The sequence below is a fragment of the Crocuta crocuta genome, unplaced genomic scaffold, assembly GCF_008692635.1.
Source record: "Crocuta crocuta isolate KB4526 unplaced genomic scaffold, BGI_CrCroc_1.0 scaffold26, whole genome shotgun sequence".
In the NCBI taxonomy this organism is placed as follows: Eukaryota; Metazoa; Chordata; class Mammalia; order Carnivora; family Hyaenidae; genus Crocuta; species Crocuta crocuta.
The window spans coordinates 1,191,476-1,215,351 of record NW_027532249.1 but is presented as its reverse complement, the minus strand read 5'-3'; the positions used below and the strand labels follow the sequence as shown (position 1 = coordinate 1,215,351).

The 23,876-nt window shown below is 37.3% G+C and overlaps 1 protein-coding gene across 2 annotated transcripts in view; it reads right to left on the bottom strand.

The window, feature by feature from the left end:
* Nucleotides 1–23,652, bottom strand: part of SPIRE1 (spire type actin nucleation factor 1) — a 183,901-nt gene extending 160,249 nt beyond the window's left edge. For both annotated transcript variants that reach the window (XM_077778079.1, XM_077778080.1), the window contains exon 1: nt 23,621–23,652. The gene's annotated coding sequence lies outside the window, so the exon portion shown is untranslated. The remainder of the gene's footprint in view (nt 1–23,620) is intronic.
* Between the last annotated feature and the right edge of the window lie 224 nt (nt 23,653–23,876).

Genomic DNA, 23,876 nt, shown 5'->3' with positions numbered 1-23,876 from the left:
CACACACACACACACACACACACACACACACACACACACACACACACACGAGTTCCTCTCAACCACTGGCTTATTTACAACTCCCAAGTTAAAAGAAAGCCCCCCACTGCAGCCATGCCCTCTGTCTGGGCCTGTGTACCGGAGCAAGCATGAAAGAGGGCTAAAGCTGACAGGCCTGAAATCCCAGCGAGCCAGCTGTCACCCAGATACAAGGAGTCTGTGGTGGGAGTGGGGACCAGGTACTGCTGTAGCCCTGTGGAAAGACCTTGAAGACTCACACAAACAGGTAGGAGCCAGAACAGCTTTCCTATGCTGAACTGGTGCCAAAAACTAAGGGCAAACTGTATTGTTATCTCCGTATCTCTGAGCCTGGCACTTCTGAACATTTGCCAAATGAATGGTTTCATCCCAGGGCCTCCAAAATAGCTCAACTGCCAAAGGAGTGTTTGGAAAGAAGAAAAGGAAACTCTGCATAGTAATAATTTGCTGAGAATTAAATAGTAACAACCTCAACAGCTGACTTCTCTTGCACTAGAAGTATTAAAAAAGCAGAGTATATATGGTCTCCACTATTTTTTTTTTTTTTTTTAAGATCTGCCCAGTTGCCCAAAACAGCCACTTAATTTCTTTGCTCTACTTTCTAGCGGGCATAATTAAATATGCAGGCTGGAGGAAGAAGAGAAGATTGGACTCAAATGGCACAGATGAGCACATGACTGCATAGCTCAATGTGTAGGCCCCTTCTCTGCCCCCAGCTCAGTGCCATTCACTCGTATCCAGACGATCCTGAATAACACTTGAGGGGAAACGTGGGTGAGGAGCTAGCCACGACAGCGCTGACCTGTGGCGTGTGTGCAGAGGCAGCAGAGATTTCACATACTTTGGATTTTTACAGAAGAGACTAGCTTGAGTCACTGAACTAAAGGGTATATTATCTTTGACATTTGAAAATTGTGAAGTATACGAGATAAAGTAAGAAAACAAAGCATTATCTATATCATTTATTCCTCACGTTTTTCTTACATTCCCTTGGTATAATTGTGTCTCCCTAAATATACATTTTTTTTAAAATTTTTTTAATGCTTATTTATTTTAGAGAGAGAGACACACAGAGTGTGAGCAGGGGAGGGTCAGAGAGAGAGGGAGACACAGAATCCAAAGCAGGCTCCAGGCTCTGAGCTGTCAGCACAGAGCCTGACATGGGGCTCAAACCCATGAACTGTGAGATCATGACCTGAGCTGAAGGCGTCCACTTAGCCGATGGAGTCATCCAGGTGCCCCCCCAGTTATTTTTTAAATTAGAATTGTACAATGATTACAAGATACCTCAAACCTAAAATTCCTTTCAAATTATAATAATTCCTTCAAGAACAGTGCCCAAATTTTGGGTTCTTTAATAAAAACAGTATTGTAAGGGGCACCTGGGCGGCTCAGTTGGGTAAGCAGTACTGTGAATTCTGTTAAGATATCCTTTAGAGAGCATATGAAATACACATTATACACATTATATTTTAATGACTACACAGAGAAAAAGTACACTTCTTTCACCACTTGCTTCTAGGCTGTATTTGTCCTGACATATTTTTAACATAAATCACTTTTCACGTGGGTTTTTTTCCTTAAGTAACAATAAAACTTCATCAAGCCAAATTAACTAGTAATTTAACAAAAGTTTAAAAAGAGTAAGCTTTTTACATGCAATTATTGTATAATGTTGTCAATTAAAATCTGTTTTAGTGAAAAAATAGTTTTAAGTTATCATAATTTATATGTAAATAGATGCCAAAGTAAGGTTACTACCTTATGATCAACAGGGTAATAACAAAAATAAGCCCATGAATTAACTTCTGTACATACAAAGATATAGTAAATAAACTTTCCATTTCAAATCAATAAGGAAAAGTAGAAGAATCATTAGCTAATGTCTTAGAAAACAATAAAATAATATCCTTCACATTAAACCATCTCCAAATTTTCAGATAAAGACTAAAATATATCTTTTTTAAAGTCCTGGGGGAAAAGGTGAAAATTTATCTGCTATCAGTATGCGAACAATTTCTCTCATGCTTAAGAGCAAAGAGCAACTTTTTAAAATTCTGTAAGACCAAAAATACCATATATAATATAAAAAGGCCAACGAATGGATTACAAATGTTGCTAACATATTCAACAGAATAAAGAGATAAGACATAATAAATAATGGGCTCTTAACCAATATGAAGATTAATATCACAACAAAAAAACAAGAACATTAATAGACAACTCACACACAAAAAATATAAATAACCAAAAATATAGTTTTTGTTGTTGTTAAAAGGCACCGAGGTGCCGGCATGCCTTGATAGGCTAAGCGTCTAACTCTTGATTTCAGCTCAGGTCATGATCTCTTTGTGGTTTCAAGCGCCACATTAGGCTCTGTGTTGACTGTGTAGCCTGCTTGGGATTCTCTCCCCCTCTCTCCCTACCCCTCCTTCCTCTCTGAAAAAAGAAAAAAGAACTTTAAAAAAGGTTCAATTGCATTAACGAATCAGTGAATTTTTTAAAATGAGATGCCATCTTTTGCCTATACATTTAGAAAAATATTTTTAAATGATAACACTCAATTATCACCGAATGTTCAGAAAAATGAACATTCTTTCTTGTCACTGGTAAGACCATAAATTAGCGCAATCTTCTGGGTAGACAATTTGGAAATATGTCAAGTCTTAAAAATATGTGTATACCCTTTGATCTAGCTATCCACGTCTCTGAATATTTCCTTGTGATAAATTCCTAGATATTAGATTTAGTTTGTTTACCCAAGAGTTACTTATAATATTAAAAGAACCTGAAATCCTAACCTTTTACTCCACTGGACTGGTAAATTGTACAGCCTTATAATGCAATGCCATATAATTACTATATAATCAAATATTTAATGTCATACAAAATAGTTATAACAAATTAAGTGAAAAGGACATGTAATACAGTTTACACAAACATACATCACTGGAATAATATATACCATAATTCCATATCCATTATCAGGGACTGGTCCAAAAACAAGCAAGTCATAGTATTTGAGTCAATTAGAGACCAAAAAATGTGCTTGGAAGACTTCTGGAAGTGATGGTCTTCAATGGATAAATCTGGGTAAAGGGTATACAGGACTTCTTTAAACTGTTCTTGAGACTTTAATGTATGTTTAAAAGTATGTCAAAATGAAAACTTCTAAAAAGCTTAAACTGACTTAAATGGCAAGGGTATTTATGGGCTCAATGAGAAAGCATGCCATCCTGATTGTTACAGGCAAGCACCTACAGCCTCAGGAGGAACCAGCATTAGGATGAAGCTCACACTGTGGGCTGTTGAGCAGAAAGACAGACAGAACCTAGGCATTTCATAAGATTGCTGAGCTGCTAAATAAAGTCCATCCTGAAAAGCCTACCCCTCTGGACTTCTAGCTTTGGAGCCAATAAACATCCTTGAAATTGAAGTCAGCTTAAATTTTTGGAACTTTTCATTTCAATATAATTAACATTCCACTTCATTCGCTTTACATTCTCTCTCCTCCCCTCCACATATTATCTTTGGAAACCACTTGAGAATAAATTACATACATCATGCCCATCTCTTCTCCAAATATTATAGTATTTTTTTAAAATAAGGACATGGCTTAGATGACCATAGTACAATTATCAGAATCGGAAACTTTAACATTGATACAATCTAATCCACAGTCCATACTCAAATTTCACAAACTGTCCCCAAAATATGTCCTTTGTGGCTATTTTTCCTAACCTAGGGTCACCCACTGCATCTGTTGTCATATCTCTTTAGTCTCCTTTAGTAAGTTCCTCAGCCTTTGTCTTCCATGACACTGACACTTTTGAAGAGCAAAGGGTTTTTGATCTGCTTCATGTTCCCCTGGGTGCTACATACTTGGCAGGAATACCTCAGAAGTGATACTGTGTCCTTTTCAGTGCAATAGGGGACACATGATATTGGTCTGTCCTAATACTAGTGATGTTAACTTTGATCATCATAGCAGACAGATTCTAAGCGGCCCCTGTGATTGCCCCCTCCTGGTGGTCATGCCCTGTGTGACCTCTCCTGGAGTGTGGACAGAAGCTACGACTTGCTTCTAACCACCAGAATACAGAGAAGGTGACAGGGTGTTTTACAAATGTGGGATTATGTTACCTAAGATGTAGGTTCTGCCCTGCGAGAGCTTCCTCGCCCTTGCTGGCTATGAGGACGCCAGTTGCCATGCTGGGGAACCCACATGGCAAGGAACTGAGGACAGCCTCAAGGAGTTGAGGGCATCCTCCAGCCAATGGCTTACAACGGCAAGGATGTAAATGAGGCCAACAAGCACATGAGTATGAAGTAGACCTTCTGCCAACTGAAGCCTCCAGGTAACCCACTCCTCACTGACACCTGGATTAAAGTCTTCTTGGACTCTGAGCAAAGGGCCAGCAAAGCTATGCCCAAACTTCTGACTCACAGAAACTGTTTTAAGTGGCTAAATCTGTGGCACTAATTTTCTGGACATTGTTACACAGCAACAGAAAATGAATATAGTCACTTGAGGAGGTTCTGACAGATTATCCCAGTGTACTATTTTTCCCTTTGAAAGCAGCATGTAACTTCTGGGGAGCTCCTCTGAAACTATGTCAGCATCACAGTCCTCATCTAATTTTCATCAGCTAGTCTTAATAACCATGGGTGATTTTGGCCTAAACCAATTATTACTATGTTTAGAATATTATGCCTTCTACCCATCATTTCTTCTATATTTATTAGTTAGCAATCTAGTATAAAGAAGAATCTTCCATTCTCCATTTTTTATTAATACATTTATGTCAAAAAACCCTCATGAATTACTTTATTCTGTACAGAATTAATCCATTGTCAATATTTATTCTTATGCTCAAGTATTCCCAGATTTGGCCAGTGGTACCCTCTTCAAGCTAACTCCTGAGTCCTTGTGACAAATCCTGTGGTTTTTTTTAACCTGCCTGATTGAGGTATAATTTACTTACATTAAAAGTCAATTAATGTGTACAATTTAGTGATTTTTTTTTTGTAAATACACAAAACTGCACAACCATGACCACAACCAAACTTTCAACTGCTGATTTTGTTACCACTCCAAAAACAAACTTCATGCCCATCTGCAGTCATACCCCTTCCAACTCCCAGTTCCAAAAAACTACCCATCTATTTTCCATTTCTACAGATTTCCTTTTCTGGACATTTGCTATAGATAAAATCACATAAAATGTGGTCTTTGGGGTCTGGATCTTGTTCACATAGCATGTTCTTGAGGCCCATCCATGTTGAAGCATGTGTAAGTACTTTGTTCCTTTTAACTTGCAAATTGGTGCCCACTGTGTGAATGGGAATGTGTACATGGTGCTCTGTGTACTTCCTTGGTTCCTGACCTACCAAGATGTCCTGGGCTCATCTTGTACTTCCCGCCCCAGCCCTGGAATCAGCCATTTCTCCAAAGAACCTTGGCTACTTGTAATGGGGAAGGCTATTTAGAAACCAAGATCTGGATGGCTCGCTGTGCTCGATGCTACAGAGGTGCCCCTGCTGCTTCCAGACCCTTTCACAATGTGTGTGTCTGTGTATATGTTTCTATAAACACACACACACAGATATACATACATATAAACATAAAAGGTTGAGCTACCTTTTGTTGCTTGCAGTTGAAAACATCCTAAATGACACAGACAGCAACATCAAAGATGAGATAATAATCCCTTCCTTTCTCTAGTTAGGAAGGAAACAGTGGTGAAAAACAGATTAGACGTTCAGTTTCATTCTGTTTCATAACTGATACATCTCCCCCTAAAAGGCTTTCTTGAGCCTTTTGGTAAAGAAATCTTTTCCAAGCAACAATCCAAAATGTTTGATGTTAAATTTTTATTTTTACTTCTCTCTCTAGACTTCTGCATACTAGGTACAAAACTACTTCCATTAGGACACCCGTACCTGGTCCCAGCCTCTATCAATTCATACAATCCCTATCAATTCATTCTTAGTGAACAGCCAGTGAAGGGTAACTTCTCAGTCATGTTTTACTGAGACTTCACTCTTTGAGACTGTCATTCCACAAATACATTACAAACAAATGGCAGATAAAATTTTTAAAATGTTTTTGAGACATAGCCATGCTCAAAAGAAGATGAGCATCTCCATGGACCCGAAATAGAACAGAAAACAATACATGTCTGCAGCTATGGTCTCCTGATTTCTGTATCCAGAAGCAGCCAGAAGTTAGGGACTTGTGCACAGCTGGAAATGCAGACTCAGGTAAGGCTGGGGAAAATCTGTCCTGTCATGAAATGAGGCTGATGAAATTGGCAAATGCCATGTAGCCTACAATTTATAGTAAGTGGCACGGCTGCTCCATGACTGAAGCTATGATATCTCAAATATCACTGCAGGACAAGTGCTCCAAGCCACCAATATAAGCCAAGAATATAAGAACAGTCAATGCCCTAGTTATGCATAAAGTCTTAAGGAGTTCAAGAACCCACTGACATTGTAGGTAAACATGTTACTGTATTTGTGTGTCTTCTTTTGGGGAAGATTCCATACTTTTTATCAGATTTTCTTTTTCTGTTTTTGTTTTTTGGTTTTTCATCATATTTTCACTGACGTCTGAGACCCCATATAGTAAAGGACCACTGTGCAGTACATGTGTGAGTTAACACACTGTAAACCATATGATGGCCTCCAGAGTCTGCAGGATAGTATGTTTAGTTCTGTCATTTACTTCTTCAAATGTTTGACTGCCAAACAGTTTGTGAGCATTAGGAACACAGTAGAAACAAAGTCACTGCTCCCCCTAACAGCGGGGAAAGGGTCCAGCCAGAGTAACGCATTTTCTGAACAAAGCCAAAGCAGATCACGTCACTGCTCAAGTCTCCCATGGCTGCACTCATGTTCACAGCAGTACTATGCACAAGAGCCAAAGGGGGGAAATAACCCATGTGACTACTAACACATAATTGGATAAACAAAATGTAGTACACACACGCAATGTAACTTTATTGTTATGTAATAATGTAATAACAAGGAAGGAAATTCTGACATACGCTCTAACATGGATGAATCTGGAGATCATTATGTTAAAGGGAACAAGCCAGTCACAAAAAGATAAATAAGATCTCACTTATATGTGGGACTTAGAGTAGTCAAAGTCATAGAGACAGAAAAAAGAATGGTGGATGCCAGGGGCTGGGAGACGAGGGGGTGGGGAGTTGTTTAATGGGAATAGGGTTGGTTCAGTTTTGCAAGCTGAAAAGATTCTAGAGATCTGTTGCACTGAGCTGTATACTTGAAAATGATTAAGATGAGGGGCACCTGGGTGGCTCAGTCGGTTGAGCCNCCCCCCACTTGTGCCCTCTCTCTCTCTCTCTCTCAAAAATTAAAAAAAAAAAGTAAAAAAAAGAAAATGGTTAAGATGATACATTTTATGTTAAGGGAAGGGGGAGGGGAAAGGAAAGGGGTGCTTATGTGACTACCTAGCTCAGGGCTACCATCCTGGTCTAGCTTGTTTCCAGGGCTGCTCACCTTACTAAAACAAGAAAATTATTTTCTCCCTTTAATTACCTGATTTTTATAATTAACAATCCAATGTTCTCTTTTATTAGTACTATACGCATAATTAAAAGGCTGACTTACCCTCACACCTGCTGAACAATAGAATAAAACATAATTTTGTTAGGACGTGCAACTTGCTTTTTACTTAGCTCAAGGTAAACACATTTCAGAAACAATTTCAATTATCTCATCAGTCATCTGATATAAGAACAGCACTGCATCTGACAACTCCACTACCACGCTGTAACTGTGACTCATGAAGTGGCTTCCACAAGAGTACATTTCCGAGTTTCTAACTGCCTGAGCAACTTGTGACAATCACAAGGTCCTGTTTCTTGAAAATGGATTGTGCTAATTCAACAATATTCACGGGAAGGCTTTAAAAGCGATAGCAGTTCATCCTTCTAGAACAGCCTATAACAGCTAATTTTCCCTTACATCCTACATTTCTTTCAAGTCGCCTTCAATAGATGCTTCCCAGCTCAACCCGATTTCACTTTTCTCTCCTAGCTGAAAACGGAGATCCCTAAAGAGACTTAAATGTTACAGGAGTCAGCTACCTATGGTTCTTGAACTGTGGCCAGGCCCTAAGGCAATGAACACAGCTCTGGCTTCCCCACCCCTCATCTAGCTCAGTCATGGGACTGGTTCTGAGTCTGGACGGCCGAATGGAACAGACTGCTAGAGTCACTCGTGACCAGTAACAAAGCAAAATGTGTGTTTCCACTTTTAGTTTCACCTCACTGCACCCTCCCTCTGACAAATATGCCCATGATATCTCTTTTACTGTTTTCTTATTACGAAAACAAAACATACGCATTATAAATCCTAGAATATACAAGCAATATAAAAAACATAAACTGCCGGATACTGTTAACTGTTTGTCCTCTGCATATTTTCTTAATAAATATTGGATCATCCAGTACCTATTGTTTTATAACTCATTTTATACTATAATGGGCCATCTCTCTAACTCTACATTCCTCTCTTCTAGGCCTGTGGTCCACCCCTCCCCAACTCCTGAATCCCTTCCATTGTGCCCTCCAAAACTAATGGTCCCCTGTATCCTCGTCTTCTCTGAATGATCCCTCTTTATCTTCTTGCTCTAACCTAAATCCAAATCTCCCCAGAAGGCAATGTTGGTCCTGGCTGTTCTTTGATAATCCTCAACACTGGGACTGAAATTTTTTTTTTTTATTAATGATTTACTGTCAGTAAGAAAGACTGGCTAGTGGTAGTTTTCAGTAAAAACCTTTACAAGACCATTGCATCACAAATAGACAGACACTATAAAAACTGTGTCGTGATGGTTTTGGTTCTAAACAGGTATGCAGAAGGTCCCCAGTACACTTTCCAATAATGAAAAATGTTTATAGTTCTAAAATACACTAACTCATTTAAGACATGTCCACGTATACAATCTTTCCTCATCCTATGTACAGCCAGAAACAAAGGACTATATTGAAATGTCTTAATGAAATGTCATCCTTCAATGGAAAAGGACATATAATGAAACCCTGGTTGTAGTAAAAAAATCAGGGTGCTAGGTAATGACACTAACACCACCAAAATTCGGTCAAAAAACCTGGATATTTCCTCACACATTCTCCTTCCCTCCTCCTTAAAAATCTTCCAGGTTTGCCCCTATATATTTCATTTATATATATATACATATATATATACACACACACACACACATATATATATATACACACACATATACACACACACACATACATATAAATACACACACACATAATAAAGTATACTTAAATGGAATTAAAACACAACATTATCAGGGCACTTGGGTGGCTCAGTTGGTTAGGTGTCTGACTCTTGATTTTGGCTCAGGCCATGATCTCATGGTTCATGAGTTCGAGCCCTGCACTGGGCTCTGCACTGTCAGCTTGGGATTCTGTATCTCCCTCTCTCTCTGCCCTTCCTGTGTGTGTGTTCTCTCAAAATAAATAAACTTAAAAAAATATACAACTTTATCACACCCTGTAAAAGTTTGGCAAGCTATAACTTAATGATTTGTGCCTTTTCTCAATGCCCTGTACTTTAATAAAGTATTTACAGCTATAATGTTAACACCATGTAAGCTAACTGTACCCACACCAAATGATTTGTGTTTAAGGAGTCTTGCTTTGCTTGCTTCCTAAAATGTTAACGGAGTAAAATAAAGCACCCTCCTCCTTTCATTTCCTGCCTTAAGTCAGAGTTCAGAAACAGATCATTTAAATACTGCTCCTTCTCAAAGGAATCTCCTTAGCAACCTTTCACAGCTTGTCATGGGTTACAGAATTCTCTCCATCTCCCATTCTTAACCAGGCCTGTCCCCCTTCCAGAACAAAGAAATTTAAAACAGGAAATGTAACTAGCTCTTTGAGTAGATATTTTAAGGAGGTTTCACAATCTCCTTCTTTTGCCCGCTCCTTACCCTGCTCAAAGTCCCATCCCTGCCCAAAGTCAAGTCTGGTAACCATGGCCTCTCCTCTAATGCTAACCAGCAGTCCTTATTCAAGGCCATACATACTGGACCAAACCATGAAATTCCAGGCCCCTGTCACAAATACAAATTGTTGACTTGTTTTTAATTATTCTATTTTTCTATTTTTTTAAACTTTTTTATTTTAGAGAGAGACTGTGTGAGCAGGGGAAAGGGACAGATGGAGAGAAAGAAAATATATATTTTTTTTTCTGAGAAAGAAAATCTCAACCAGGCTTCACACTCAGTGCACAGCCCAATGACCTTGAGATCACAACCTGAGCCAAAATCAAGGTCAGATGCTCAACCAACTCAGCCACCCAGGCACCCCTTCAATTTCTTTCTTGTGTAAGCTACAGAGCAGTAATAGAACAGTATATTTGAAAATAATAAGAAAGGCATAAAATCATACAAATGATTTTCTTGCTCCTTTTAATTACCTTGGTATTAACTACCTAATTTTATTAATTATGCATAAAGAAAAAATAAGATTCCTGGTTTAATAAACCAAAATGTATGTAAGTAACAATTTAAGGAAATAGGTATTATTGCCTCTAGAGTAAAGAGGGAATATTTGTGTCCAATATGCCAAATTAGAGCCAGTACCCACAGTCTTTTGTTTTATGGCCTACTCAAAAAGGTATCTTTTTCTCATATCTTTTCTTTATGGGATGGACAGTGAAATACGGGGGCAGCCATGGAAGTAAAGGGAAGGAGGTCATCTCACAGCAAAAAAGTAAATAAATAAAAGAATTGAGGAATTGAGACTCTCACACAATCAACATCATCACCAATGCAAAATGAAGAGGCTGCACAGCATGGTCTTTCTAGTTTGACTTCAATTATTTATAAGATATAATGGAAAGAGACATATTATCCCATTCCCAATCATCTACTCTCACCTACTACCAGCTTCTCTCCCTTACCTACTACCCAAGGAGAGTTTTACTTTGCCAGCCCAAATTCTGAGCTGTCCACAGTATAGAATGGAGACTAACAAGACGACACAGGATCAATGTCAAGGAAAGGAGGATAGGAATGGGGCAAGGAAAAGGACATCTCCTCTGTGATTCCGGACTCTTCATTTGGAGTGGAGAATCTGGGTATTAGCTGAAATGGAAAGAGCCAAAGGCAGAGAGAAGAGAAAATGACATAATAGGTGAATTCCAGGAAAAGTGTGGTGGGTAGGATGGCTTTGTCTGAGGGTAGGTGTAAGAGGAGAGTTCTAAAGTAGCTACAAAGGATGAGGAAGTTGAAAAATAAATCTTTTTTTTTTAATGTTTATTTATTTTGAGAGAGAGAGAGAGCACGTGCATGCACACACATGCAAGTGGGAGAGGGGCAGAGAGAGAATCCCACGGAGGCTCAGCACTGTCAGTGCAGAGCACGATGTGGGGCTTGATCTCATGTACAATGAGATCATGACATGAGTCAAAATCAAAAGTTGGACACTTAACTGACTGAGCCACTCAGGCCCCCTGAAAAAAAATTTTTAAGGAAATTTTGATAATTTTATTGTGTTGTTATAACCTATAAAGATAGATGGACAAGATCCTTTGAGAGATACTTCTTAAATACTTCTGATTGCTACAACAGTGTTTCTTTGCTGCTCTGTTGTAGCTACTGGGCAAGTGAATTCAAAAACTATGGGAAGAAGAAAGTGAAACTAGGTAAGAGCATGGCTTGATCAAACAAGCTCAAGTTCTGATCTCTTATTCAGTTATGTTGTGCCATGTGCTACTTTTTGTTAAGATTACTAATAAATCAATAATACTTTTTAAAAATATTTTATAAAAGCAATACTCTAGCAACATATCTATTCTTGAGGACAGCACTGCATTCCCAATGCTTAGCACAGAGTCTGTAAATGTCAAGTGTTTGACAAATGATGTCTGAATTAAGTCAAGTTTTTACATCTGTACCCATAATTTCTCCTCCCTTTCACAACTCTTTTCATTTACCTAAGATCTCTATTTATCCATGATAATTTCCCCCAGATAATAAATTCAAATTAAAAAGCAAGGGGCTTATTAATTACGTACAGGTGCAACAGCCACAATCTGCAAAACTGTCAAAGAAGCAGCCATGTCAGATAAAACCTCTATGAATGAAAACACGAGAGTTCAACAATAAACTAGATGGCTAGTTTGAAAGCCATCTATGCTTTTTAACTTTATATTCTAGAAAGTACTCTTGCAATAAAGCTGATATTCTACATATAAAATGATCCTCAGGGGAAACAAAAAAACAGCCCCAATTTCAGTTACAATGGGCCAAACTGAAGTCTGTTTCAACACACATAAAATTAACGTATCTACTTAAAATATAAATTATATGAACATTGTGTCAAATGTCTCTGATTTAACATTCGAACATTTAACTATTCTCTCATAAAATTGATTTGAAATAAATTATTTAAATAGTTTGGAGGATTTCCAACTCTGAGCTTCATAAAAACAATTTTTAAAAAGGAAAGAGCAAAAAGATTAAATAAGAGGTATCCAAATTAGACATGAAGAAAGCAAACTCTCTATTCACAGATGACATGATCTTGCACATTGAAAATCCTAGGGCATATACTAAAAAACTACTAAAACTAATGAATGAGTTCAGCAAGGTTGTACATACAAGATCATTTTACAAAAATCAACTGTTCTTTTTTTTTAAGTTTATTCATTTATCTTGAGAAAGAGAAAGGGCAGGAGAGGAGCTGAAAGAGAGGGAAAAAGAGAATCCCAAGCAGGCTCCACTTTGTCAGCACAAAGCCCCAATATAGGGCTCAAACTTGCGAACCATGAGATCATGACCTGAGCCTAAACCAAGAGCCAGATGCTCAACCAACTAAGCCGCCCAGGCACCCCTCTACTGTACTTCTAAATACCTGCAATGAACAATCCAAAAATGAAATTAAGATAATAATTCCATTTATAATAGCATCAAAAAGAATACTTGTGAATAAATTTAACAGTGTAAATATAAAACTTATGCTCTGAAAACTATAAAATATTATTGAAAAAATTGAAGAACGTCTAAATAAATGGGAAGACATCCTGTGTTCATGGATTGGAAGGCTTAGCACTATTAAGAGGCAATACTCCTACCCAAAACCATCTAAAGATTCAACACTATCTGTATCAGAATCCCAGCTAGCTTCTTTATAGAATTTACAAGCTGATTCTAAAACTCATACAGAAAAGCAAGGGACCAAGAAGAACCAAAATAACCTTGAAAAAGAACAAGTCTGGGAAACTCACACTTCTGGATCTCAAATCTTACTACAAAGAAGTGTAAATCGAAGAAGATAGCATGGTTCCAGCATGACATTATAGGACTGAGAATCCAGAAATAAACCCGCAGATCTATGGTCAACTTATTTTTGACAAGTGTGCCAAGACTACTGAGTGAGGAAAAGAATAGTCTCTTCAAGAAATGGTGCCAGGACAGCTGGATATCCACACATAAAAGAATGATGTTGGTTCCCTATTTACTTCAAATCATATACAAAAAATAACTGGAAAATGGATCAAAGACCATCAAAGTATAAGAGGCAAAACTATGAAACTCTTAGAGAAAACAAAGAGGTAAATGTTCATCATCTTGCATTTGACAATAGACTCCCAGGATATCAAAACAACAAGCAACAAAAGAAAAAACAGACACATTTAAGCTGCATTAAAATTAAAAAATTTTGTGCTTAAAAGTATACCATCAAAAAATGAAAAGAAACTCCACAGAATGGGGGGAAATATTTGCAAATCATGTATCTGATAAGGGACTTGTAGGTAGAAAGTATAAAGAACTATCACAACTCAACAATAAAGAGATAAATAACCCAATTTAAAAACAGGCAAAGATGAATAGAAAAATGTACAAATGGCCAATAAGCACATGAAAACATGCTCAACATCATTAATTACCAGGGTAATGCAAATCAGAACCAAATGAGATTCCATTTTACACCCACCAGGATGGCTAGAATCAAAAAGACAGAAGAAGAGGATGTGGAGAAATCAAAACCCTTATATACTGCTGGTGGGAATGTCAAATGATGGAGCTACTTTAGTAAACAGTTTGGCAGTTTCTCAAAAGTTAAAACACAGAGTTACCAGTTGACCCAAGAATTCTACTTCTAGGTATATAACCAAAGGAAATAAAAACTTACATCCACACACAATCTTGTACAGAAACGTTTACAGGAGCATTATTCATAATGGCCAAATGACTCAAATATCCATCCACTAATGAACAGGCATATGGCATATCCATATAGCTGAATATTCAGCAATAAAAATGAATGTAGTACTGATACATGCTATCAGTATAAACCTTGAAAACATTGTGCTAAGTGCAAGTCAGGCATAAAAGACCACATATTATATGATTCACTTATATGGAATATCCAGAATAGGCAAAGCCATAGAGATAGAAAGTAAATTAGCTGTTGTTTGGGGGTAGTGGCAGTGGTAGGGGTACTGAAATGGTGGATGATAGCTTAAGGTACTGGATTTTCAGAGGTGGCAAAAATGTTTTAAAACTGTGTGTGGTAATGGTTGCATAATTCTGTGAATATACCAAAAAACAATGAATACACACGGTAAATGGGTGACTTGTATCTGTGAATTATATCTTGATAAAGCTCTCACAAAAAATTACGAAAGCACCTGCATCAAAAGAAATTAGGGAACTATCACAACACCAAGTAAATTACCTAGTTTTACTGATAATGAGTTTTTTTTCATTGTATTTCTATAGTATCTGCCAAATACAGTAAACATCTCTACCAAATGGAGGGATGATGTCAAGAGAGACGCCATACTGAACAATGGAAGCTCTCTTAATCAGCCTCTCTCTGACTGTCTATCTCACATTCCCCAGTCCCTCTAGATTACTCTGACTGGGCTCCATAACTACTACTAGCCATGAGTAGACAAGCTACTCTTTAGGTCACCAGTGCATTATTAAAATAACAATTTAAAGAAATGACGCATAAACTGATGAAATATGAATATATAAATACTACACAGAAAATATAAGCAAACAGCATATGAAGAATACACATCAAAAGAAGAATGACCCTAAAAAAAAAAAATTTCAGACAAAACTGTTTCTTCTCTTAAAGAGAAATTGGACAATGTCTAATCTTTAATATGGTCTATGAGACCCAGCACCACATTGTCTTCCCTACATTTCCTACAACTCTCCCTAACATTCTCTATGCTTCAGATAGCTTGGTATCTGAAAAACAGTTTGATCTCTTAAGAGTCCTCACTGTGATTTCCTTCTGCCTAGAAAGTTCTACCCATATACCTAAAGCTTTCCCTCAGTCTGGCTAACTCCTTAAGGCCAAGTTTGTCTTTTATGCATACACATGTATCTCTGAGAATAGCATACAATAGATCCTCAGTGATTAAGTCAACTTTGTTATGTGACTATGGGAATATGTCCAGAAGAAGAAACAGCCATTACCACTAGATGGTAGGGTATGAAGTATTTGTTACTTTCTTCTTCGTATCTTTCTGAGATGTTCTAATTTTTACAACAAACGTATACCATTTCTACAAAGAATAAAGATAAATTGAAAAAGGCAATAAAGGGGGGCGCCTGTGTGGCTCAATCCACTGAGTGTCTGACTTTGGCTCAGGTCATGATCTTGCAGTTCATGGGTTTGAGCCCCGGATCAGGCTTTGTGCTAAAAGCTCAGAGCCTAAAGCCTGCTTCGGATTCTGTCTCCTTCTCTCTCTGCCCCTCCCTTGTTCATGCTCGCTCTCTCTCTCTCAGCAATAAACAGTTAAAAAAAAAAAAAAAAGATAAAGGCAACAAAAAAATCCAGCCCCTTCCCACCTTGATCCATCAGCACTATAGTCTCTGTGCTGAAAAATACTAAGTTTTCTTTTATTAAAATTTTAAATTTTTCATTAAGGCAGACTGATATGGTTCCCTGACAAGGCAAATTATTATGAAGACTTTCTAGTCTATTATCAAAGTACTTACAGGTGCTTCAGATACCTGTAGTGTAAACTTTCTACTCAGAGAATAGTCGAATAGTATTCTCTGAAAGTCAAGAATACTATGTTTACTCCCAGATAATCTGAGCTATTCTGAGATCCTTTGCCAGACATACATATATAACTGTTAATGGTCTTCAAATATAGTAAAAAACTATACAAAGGAACACTACTTGTATACATTTTACATCCTATGGTCAAACCATGTGCCTTGTATTTAAGACATCTATGACTACTATACAGAAAGACATTTTGGTAACAAATGTTATGAGAAGAGGGAGGGTAGAGGGGAAAGAGAGGCAGGAAGAAAGAGAAAGGCAAGGAGAAATGAATTTCAAAAGTAACAAGTAACTAACAAAATATGCCAGTCTCTATCTGATGACACATGTAATCCAAGTGAGATTATCTATTTATCACACCATTAATACTTCACTACCAACTTCTAATATTCATACTCAGAAGCAACTCAAAGGTAGACACAATTTACTCTCTGAGGACACACAAACCAATTTCCAAAGCATGTAAGTTGAAGTCAACCAAAACCCTATGTAAATTCAGGCATGTTCGGGTTTTTAATCCACAAGCACACGAAGTAGAATGTGAACAGCTTTCCCATTCCTTTTGGCCTCCTGACCAAGGAAAAATGCTGTTATCAGCAGTTAATGGAGTTTATTCTTCCAATCCTTTTATAGAAAATATATCATTATTTTAACTTCTTGTCATGCAATTCCATTTATAAAACCTTAAAGTAAGGCTTAAAATCTGCTGAAAGAGCACATCTGACAGTAATTGTCTATTTGTTTCTGCTTTAAGATTATATTAGTTTGGTATCAAATACTAACTTCACAATCATTTAAACAAGCTCATTATGCAGCTGAAGTTATGCACAAATGCAAATATTTTCATGAAAATATTACAGCTGATCCTTGAATAACACAGGTTTGCACTGTATGGGTCCACTTATACTGTGTTTTTTCAGCTAAATACTGTACAGTATTGTAACTGTATTTTCTCCTCCTTATGATTTTCTTTGTAACATTTTATGTAACTTACTTTATTGTAAGGAAACAGCATATAACATAAAAAGGATCTGGTAATTGACTGGTAAGGTTACTAGTAGTTAACTTTTTGGGGAGTCCAAGTTGCTCAAGGGTCAACTGAACATACTTCTTCAAGTTACATTTTTAAGTTACTTTTGAAGTTAACTAAGGGCTATCAAATGTCAATTAAAAGAGGCATTCCTCATCCAACTGTCACCACAGGTCTGCATGAGCCAGAGGTGAAACCAAAGGGCAGTGGGCTGATTTAGCTAAACATAAAATGGGAATTTTTAAATGTTATACTCTGTGTTAAAGCAGCGAACTCCCACATGCTACCTTTGGCAGTTTATTTTAGGGTGCTCAGGAAACATAAAAAATTTTCCTGTAATCCTGTTGGTGTCAAAAACTGCATATAATCAAAAGCAAAATGGAGTTAAGTCCAAGAAACAAACTCTGATATATCTCTTGGCTCGTTCTCAAGAGCTTTGGGTTCCTCAACAAAGCAGACATAATTCTAGGTCTGGTTTCCCAGGAGGTTCAAATATATAGAACAACTCTTGAGTTATTCTAAGTTAGAATCAGACTACTTCACAAATTACTACAGTACAGAACTCTATGTTCATCTAACCATCGGGGTTGAAGGTTCAGGGACTGCAATCATTCCTTTGCCCAGTTTACATCGAGCATGAACACAGTACCCTGGCTACACAATGCCAGGAACTGCAGTCACAGGTAAGAGGCATTGACAGAATAAGGAAACACTCAGCCATTTCACTGTCCCGAATGGGGTACTAACCTAATTATCAGCATCACGTAGATGCCTTACACTGCAGATAAATAAAGCTTGGATAAAGACAAACAAATGAAAGGTGAAGGGAAGTGGTTCTGCAACACGCTGGCTATATGGCCTTGGGCAAGTTACTTAACCTCTCTATACGTTAGCTCTCATTTCTAAAATTTGTTTCTAAGTTAGTTAGAGGATAAAATTAATATCTACAGTAGTGCTTAACATACAGTTAGCTTTAAAGTATTTTTTTAAAGATTCAACATGGGAATGAGGCAGAATAAGTATTTATGAATGGTATATATCAACTCTATTCCTAAAATGTGAACATGAATCTGTTAAAGTTTCCCACAGTAAGGACTACATTTTTCTGCTATGCTACCATTTTTATAAACTCGCTTTATCAAGATTAAAGTATTGACAAAGGTTAATTTAACTTTATAAAATGTTTGAACCTATTCCACTTAAAACAGTTAATCTACCAAGGCAACAACAGGATTGTTCTAGTTATTCATTTAACCTTCTTTCCTGCTAAAGAGAAAGAGCCTCAGTGCTTCATAATTAGTGGTGGTTAATAGAAAACAGGGATGTGATGAAATCTGGAAAGCTAAAAACAACAATGAAAATGCCTCAATTAAAATACTTGAAAATTCAAATCTTTTATGTTTTAGCATTAAGTGCTTAGCAATTTTCTTCAAATATAAAAGTACAAGCCACAAAATTATTTAAATAATGGCAGTAAGAAAAACTTGTAAAATGGGTAAACACTCCCCCAAACTGTGGAACATAAGTGCCTCTTGGATGGGCAAGTACCCACAGGAACAGTTTATAAATGATCAGGCTGAGCTGTGAGCACTTCTAGAGAGACTAAGAAGCAAGGGTAATGTACTGTTGAAATTATATGCCCTTCTCAAAATGAAAGGACAAAATACAGATCAGTGGTTGACAGAGGCCGGAGTCGGGGAGGAGAGGGAGTGACCACCAAGGGGCACTGGAAGAGTTTGGGGAATGACAGAACTTAATGATTATGGAGATGATTAGCACAACTTAATGTTTCTCAAAACTCAGAAAACTGTAACTGAAAAGGGTAAATTTTACTGTATGCAAACTGTACCTTCAAAAAATGGAAAATAGATGTAGGAAAATCTGTCCCCTCCCCTACTTGTGCACACTCTCTCAAAAATCAATAAAACATTAAAAAAATAATAAAACTATATGAAAGATTTCCCTTAATAAGTTCAAATGCTTGAAAATACTAGTATAATCAAGTACACTAAAGAAATTTCTGGATCCATTCGTGAGAGGCAAACCATGAGAGACTCTTGAATGATGAGAACAAACTGAGGACTGATGGGTGTGGGGGAAGAGGGGGGAGATGGGCATGAAGGAGGGCACTTGTGGGGATGAGCACTGGGTGTTATATGGAAACCAACTTGACAATAAACTATTTGTAAATAAATAAATAAATAAAAATAAAAAAATTAAAAAAAAAACCAAAAAAACAAAATGACATGGGCAACTTTAGACCAATTTAGTAACCCAGAACATTTTTATCAGCTAAAATGGGGCAAGAGACAGCATAAATGAACCTGATCGTTTTCCTGAAAATTTGAGACTATCTTTGGGGTAGAAGTGCATTGTAATTTGAATTTGGAATAAAAAGTACTATCCAAGTGTTAAAATAAAATAAAATAAAATTAAGAAAGAAATTTTCTAAACAGAAATAAGGTACAATACTTGATCTTTTAGAAACATTAAGTTATATTAAGATACAAGATCACATAAAAGTTGACTGAATACCTACGCATGGCTCCTTGCTTTTTCTAACTCATAATTTTGTTTGGTTTTTCTGAATACAGGAAAAGTATTAAAAAGAATTACAAGTAAAATTAGAAAACAATTCATAATATGATTTCTATGTGTTACAAAAACTATTAAAATACACAATTGAACACTTCAAGTTATACGTCCTGATGACGTAAAGGGATTCTGCTTTCCCTAAGTAGTCACACTGAGGGCCCTAGTAGTCCATGAGCCTTGCTTAGGAAGATGACTTTCTCTGTCCCAAGAAACTATACACCCCCCAAGCTATATTCATGAAGCTGAGCTTTATGCTAAACTCTCTGTATTCAAAACAACCCATCTTTGAGATGAGGAATCTTGAGGCCGAGAAGTGAAGGGGAAGGGTGGAGCCGGAGCTGGGCCCAAGCACAAACACCCAACATACAGGCTCCTGGGGTGTGAACCCAAACTGCAATGTGGAGCCATCACGTGCTACTCCACCTTATCCAGGGCCCTTCACAGTTCCACTCGCCCACAACTTGTTAGCAGCTCTTACCTTGGTCTGCACTTAATGCCAGAGCTTGGTGAGCATCTCCTCTCTCAACAGAAGAACAGTGTAAAGGCAAAAGAGCAATCATCGTTGTGACCCAGGAAAACCTCTCTCTCAGAAATGACCCTGTCATCTCACTGACAGAAAAGATTGGCTTAAATCCTTATCATCAAGGATTCCCTCAAATTCCCATGGTCTTCCTCAGGACTGTAGTTTTATTGCTCTCAGGCTTCAATTCTGTTTCTCGGGAAAAAATACCCACTCTAACCACACCCCAGAGTGACCCTTTTACACTCTAAAAATTACTGAGGAGCCCAAGGAGGTTTTGTGTATGTGAGCCATAATCTACCAATCTATCTCCTGTATCAGAAATTAAAACAGAGAAATTTTTAATCACTTAAATCACTTAAAAATATTAAACATGTTAATATAAGTAACATTTTTATGGGGGAAAAACTCTATTTTCAAGAAAGATAATGAGAAGGGTGATACTGTTTTACATTTTTTGTGAATCTATCGAGGGTCATGCTTAATAAAAGCCGGCTAGATCTTGCTTCTGCTTCTAAGGTCTGGTATGACAGTCACAGGTGGCCAAGGAAAACACCACTGTGCCCTCAAGAGAATCAAAGTAAATAAAAGGGCAGGTAATGTCTTAATATTGCTTCAAAAATAGCTGGACCTTGAAAGGCTGTCACTCCCCCACCCCCGAGCCCTCCCACCACACTCGGTGAACCACCACTCTAGTCAAGCCAGAGGCAGGCCTACATCTAATTACAGCATATATCCACTCTCTAACTTGGACTCCAGCCTGTTCCCTCCTGCTTCCTTCCCACCGCCACTCTCCACCTCCCAGAAGTACCATCTTCCCTAAAAAACAAAACTTCCTACTTAAGCTGTACCCACTTTCTCTCAAGCCACCAAACTTCTTCAAATGATTCCCATTGCCTCTACTGCCCCTTCGCTTTATTATTTTAATAAAGTAATACATTAAGACATTCTTATTTTGAAAAAAACTCGAATATAGATAAATCACCACCCACAACGCCAGTCTCTTCACCAGAGGAAGCAACCACTGTTACCCCTATTTTGCCTATTTTGTAAACTAAGTTAATCAGATTGAACTTATTTTCTTGTGATTTTTCCCTCTTTAAATGATTATTAAAAATCCTGAATGAGAGTTCTGTTTAGATTCCAATGTTTTTGGTTACCCAAAGTATAGGTCAAAGAATAAGTGCTACTAATTAGGAGACAATGGAGATAAGATGAGTGACGTTCTTATACTAAATGAGTACTAAACAAAATGCTACAACCATGCAGATTTTATGGCAGTACAACATAATAAGACAGAATAATGAGACTTTGACGTCTTGGTATATATAATAGTGTCTTCAGGGTTTGTATAACATTTTCAAATATATTCACTCTTTAAAGTTTCACAACCCATGAGGTGAATACAAATTATGATTAACATTTTATAGATATAAGCCAAAATTCTAGGAGAAAAAAATTACTGCTCAAAATTACATAGCTAGAAAGACATACACCAGAAACGACAAAGAGTAATTGTATCTTCTGACTCAAATCAAGTCCCACTCTTTTATATTACTCAAAAATCCACACACTATAAAAACATTTTTTTAAATTAAGTTCTTGCCTTTTTTTTGAGCTGATCTGGAAAAAAATTATCTCTACTCCCAAAGCTGAAGACATAAAACTAAACCATAGGAGTATCTGGGTGGCCCAATCATTTAAAAATCTGAATCGATTTAAGCTCAGGTCATGATCTCACAGTTGGCTGAGTTTGAGCCCTGAATTGGGCTCCGTGCTCACAATCCAGAGCCTGCTTCAGATTCTCTCTCTCCCTTTTTCTCTGCCCCTCCTCTGTTCACACTCTCTCTCTCAAAATAAATAAATATTTTTTAAAAAAAACCTTCTGAATGCAAAGAAGAAAAAATTATTTTTGCTTCTTTATTATACAATACTATTAATCCCTTAGAAAGGTTGCATTTTACTTAAAATAACAGTTGAAACTTACTAACACCTACAACAACACATAGACATATTATCAAATTAGAAAAAATAACTTCTTAAATCCTTTATTAAGGTCATTGCCATTAACAAAGACCCAAGATTCCTAATGTAAAGATGATACAACAGCTCCTAAAAAGAATACCACACAGGGGCGCCTGGGTGGCTCAGTCGGTTAAGCGTCAAACTTCATCTCAGGTCATGATCTCACGATTCATGGGTTAGAGCCCTATGTCGGGCTCTGTGCTCACAACTAGCTCAGAAGCTGGAGCCTGTTTCAGATTCTGTATCTCCCTCTCTCTCTGACCCTCCCCTGCTCACGCTGTCTCTCTCTCTCAGAAATAAATAAAAAAACATTTAAAAATTTAAAAAAAAAAAAGCATACCACACATACATACTTCCTGTATGCTACCCTTATATTTCAGTGTTACCTTTGAAATTCCTGCAAGGAACATAGGGAATCACATGGAAATCCCTTAAAATTCAGTCAGAATTTTTAACTAAAAAATGCTAAACCTGATTAAACAAATAACAAAGCATTTAATTCATTTTTTTAATGTTTTTATTTATTTCTGAAAGAGAGAGAGACACACACAGAGAGCGTGAGCAGGGGAGGGAGGGTCAGGGAGAGAGAGGGAGACACAGAATCTGAAGACAGGCTCCAGGCTCTGAGCTAGCTGTCAGCACAGAGCCAGACATGGGGCTCAAACCCATGAACCGTGAGATCATGACCTGAGCCAAAGACAGAGGCCCAACCAACTGAGCCACCGAGGTGCCCCCATTTAATTCATTATTAATCTTACTAGAATACTGTTTCCAAGCCCTTGTTATTTTTGCCCCTACACTAAGACAGGTCCAGAGGAGTCCAACACATTTAAATGATTGACACATTTAGACTGGATTATGGAGAAAAATGATTTAAACTATTTGTTATTAAGGGCTCTGAATCTTGGTTATCTCAATTTCACAAATAATAACATGGGAAATTTTTAAAACCATGATTAAGCTAATCTTTTTAACATACCCTAGAATTTTAAAAATTTGGGCAAGAGGGGTGCCTGGCTAGCTCAGTCAGTGGGGCATGCAACTCTTGATCTCAGGGTTGTGAGTTTGAGCCTCACATTGAGTTTGGAGGTTACTTAAAAATAAAATCTTTATAAAATATGTAAACGGGGAATATAACTGATTTTTCTCCACATTCTACTCTTCTTAAATGTAGAAGATCTATACCTGCTCTCAACACATCCTGTCAGAAGGCCAAAAATCCATGATAGTTCAATATTTAAGTTATTCAAAAGAACTACAAAGCTGCTTTACTAATAAATTTTTGAGCATTTCTCTTACCTCTGTTTCTGTACAATGTGCATATCCCAATTTACCTGTAATAAAAATACAAAAAGTTACTTTCAAAGGATTTTAGCTTTTTCATACTGATAAAAATATCTGAGTTACTACTCTGGCATGGCTTCATTATATCTATGAACAGCTATGCAAATAAAAGGTGCTAGAATGACCAAATATTCTAGAAAGTCCTGCTTAGGGATTTGTTTAAATAGACCATAACAAAATAATAAATAGAAAGATGGGAAGAATATCCTCA